Source organism: Typopeltis vanoorti, chromosome 8 (assembly GCF_054136105.1).
Source record: "Typopeltis vanoorti isolate ZY-2024b chromosome 8, IOZ_Tvanoo_1.0, whole genome shotgun sequence".
In the NCBI taxonomy this organism is placed as follows: domain Eukaryota; kingdom Metazoa; phylum Arthropoda; class Arachnida; order Uropygi; family Thelyphonidae; genus Typopeltis; species Typopeltis vanoorti.
Window position 1 is genome coordinate 58,068,498 of NC_143556.1, and position 3,578 is coordinate 58,072,075.

The window sequence follows — 3,578 nt, forward strand, 5'->3', positions numbered from 1 at the left end:
CAAGGAATTTTAAGATTCTTTTTTCGTAATTTGGAAAAATAAAATTAAGTTTTGAGCAAGAAACTTTCTAAAGTAATTAAACAGGAACTTTTAAGCTAAATGAATATATACGAAGCGATATTTATACTGGCACGGAACCCTACCATTCTGTTTGGTTACTATCCTGGTAACAATTACGTCAAGAATTTTTTCTACTTCAGGCATAATTTGTAACAACAAAAATTCACACTTTCCGAAAGAGTAATTGACTCTTTATGGTTTATTTTATTGTATATTATTATTATTATTATTATTATTATTATTATTATTATTATTATTATTATTATTATTGTTGTTTTATTTATTGATTTATTTATTTTATTTTTTGAGAAATTTCATTTCTACTGTTTGAATCCGTTTTCATGGTCCATGTTTCACTTTCATATAATAAAGTTGGTTTAGACAGGACTTTATACTGTATATCAAAGATACCAAGAAATTATATACTTGGTTTTAATTATTTTTCCCAAGAAAGCAAAACGTCTGAGCTACCTGTATATAGAGGCTAATGACTGCACATCACTTGCTTTAGTATGTATCCCATAATGCAAAGCACATTCCATTTCGGACGTGTATAACGCTATGCATAATGGGAAGGGCCACTACCCAGACCGGTTTCGACCTTTATTGGGGTCTCATCAGTGGGAGCCAGAGCCGGGAGAGATACCAAGGTTTGAAGTGCTGAAGTCATATATATCTGGCTCCCACTGATGAGACCTCAATAAAGGTCGAAACCGATCTGGGTAATGACCCTTCCCATTATGCATAACGTTATACACGTCCGAAATGGAATGTGCTTTGCATTATGGGATACATACTAAAGCAAGTGATATGAAGCGAGCCGTTAGCTTCTATATACAAGTAGCTTAGACATACATATATTTCACGCGCAAAACATTGTTTTGCTTCCTTGCTTCTTTCCAAGTACAATATATAATTTCTTAGTATCTTCAAGTATAATAAACCCAAGTTAAAAAAAGCTTTCTATGACTATATAATCCGGTTCTGGTGTGTTTTTGTACCAGAGATGGCTTCAATATGTCGTTTATTATGCCGTTTACTTTAACAAAGAACAAAAATCTGATATTTTAATGCTTATATCTTTTTCATCTTTCCAGGATAAGTCGCATCCCAAGCATTTACTTGTTCTAATATTTTATTATCTATCAATATTTAACTTCTTATTAGGATTTGTTCTTTGAAAACCATTATTTTTGTCATTGCTTTCGATATTGTCATATTATATTGTTCTGATATTTCATTTACTGATCTCTGTAGATGATCTTCTGATGCAACTTGATCATCTGCAAATAATAGTGTATGGATCTCTATTTGTATACCAAATAGGTTATGCTGTTTACAGATTGTTATAGCTTTATTTATATATAAATTAAAAATTAGAGGTGACAGGGGTACATCCTTTCCGTACTCCTCTTGATTGTCTTTCCATTCTGATATTTGTTCTAATCTGACTGCTATTTTATTTCCTCTGTATATTTGCTGAATAGACTGTAAGAGCTGGTTTGGTATATTAAGATCGGTTAATAGTTTAAATAACTTTTGTCTATTAATTTTATCAAAGGCTTTTTCACAATAAATAACGGCCGTGTATGTTTATTTTTGACATTCTCTTCGCTTTTTTTATTAATAATTTTAGAGTGAAAGAGTCTATGCAAGTTCGGCCTTTTCGAAATCCATTCTGTTCTTCTAGTAGTTTGTCTTCTACAATACTGTTTAGTTTCTCATTTAATACTCTGCATTTAGCAGACTAATTCTCCTAGAATTATTATGAGCAGTGAGTCTTAATTTGTATTAGTAAGCAACTAAAATTAATTCTGTGATTTTTCTTACAATATGAAAGTTATCTTAGATTTAACTGATGATGCAATGCTGGTTTGCCTTTTTTTTGGGGGGGGGTTAAAACATTCGACTTCATGGGAGAAAAATTCTACGACCTCTAAGAGACTGGCTAAATCACCTTCGGTTGAAAATCCCTAATAACGTTTGTTCTCTTCCACCAGACATACCGTGAATGACCAGAGAAGAAAGCTGATTTCCAATTTACAGAGCAGAACTTCACACAATAGCTTAAACATGCAAGTCTTTATGCAGGCTTATTCTAATACTTTTGAATAATAATGACAGTCACGCGTATTTCTCCAAAACTTTTTCACCACTTGTGTCAAAGATAGAAAAATAGTACGCTCCTATTGGTGATGGCTAATCAATTGACTGGCTCCAAGGGAGACGAAGTTGAATTCGATGTTAACATTGGAAGATTATCGAAAAATATTTGTAAGGAAAGAAAAACGTCGTCTTTCTTTTTCGCCGTTGCCTTTCCAGGCTCTGTTATCAAGGGACTATAACTCTTTAGTATCATTTGTAACAGGTTGGCGAATTTCTATATTTTTTTTTCCCTTTGAGAAACTCCGAGGATTTGCCTAAATGCATTTAAAATAGCCACGAGCTTCTCTTCATTTCGCAAGTGAAGCTTGAGTTCATGTCACTTAGCCATTGACAATGTGCTGGTTCTGAAATTTTTGTTTGTTGAAAGAACCAAGCATTCATTTTCAGGCTATGTTCTAGAGAATTTCGTTTAATTTGTTGTTAGAGCTACTGACGGAATTAAAATGCTGTAGCAGGCTTGTCTTATTCCAGTTCAGAAAAATATTATTATTATTATTATTACGTGACACCTCCAGGGAGTCCAGAGACTCATCGAGGGACGGCTCTTACTCTACAACTCTCCGTCTCCACCACTCAATCCACTAACTACAATGAACCGCAACTACACCAACTCCATCTACCTTTCACCACCACTAGTATATTCACAGACAATCACAAACATCCATGCCCACGGCGGAATTCGAACCCGCAGCCTTTTGGCTGGTGGTGGGATACGCTAACCACTCGGCCAACGAGGCCGGTAGTATGGAAGTTAAGTATCGCGTTTCGTGTATTTTTTCTTTTTGAGATGGTAGGATTTTTATTAGTTTCCTGCCTTATTCGATGTTATGTTTATTGCTGTGTTTATTTGTAAAATATTTATGTTCTTATTCGGTTGCATGCCTTTTAAGAGAAACGTAAAAAAAAAAAAAAAAAAAAAAATTTGCCGTGACCAGGATTTGAACCTGGGTTATTGCGGCCACAACGCAATGTCCTAACCACTAGACGATCACGGCTGTTGTTTATTAGCATTCTATAATTTCCTAAATTTACACTCTATTTGCGATTGATTCAGGATTTCTTACATAGGCAGTCGGGTTAGTTTTTATTTAGCATTTTTTCTTAATGCGGTTCATCCGTTAAACTACTAAAGCAGTTCCTATTGTAATATCAAAGGTATATCGCCATCTACCGGCACAATCCAGTACTATGATTTTCATCTCTCATATTCAACAAGGGATTGTCCAGTAAATAACGAAATTATTTTTTTGTAAATGAACGTTATAGTTTAAGATCAGTTCTGACAACTGGGAGAAGGACGATTGCGTAAAAATATTCTCGATCAGAAAATTTCTCATAGGTTTTTCGAAGTT

The 3,578-nt window shown here is 34.1% G+C and overlaps 1 non-coding gene across 1 annotated transcript; it reads right to left on the reverse strand.

Annotated features, from left to right (window-relative positions):
- Positions 1-3,149: 3,149 nt before the first annotated feature.
- TRNAH-GUG (transfer RNA histidin (anticodon GUG)) lies at positions 3,150-3,221 on the reverse strand. Its single transcript has one exon. It is a non-coding gene; the product is annotated as a tRNA-His (tRNA).
- Between the last annotated feature and the right edge of the window lie 357 nt (positions 3,222-3,578).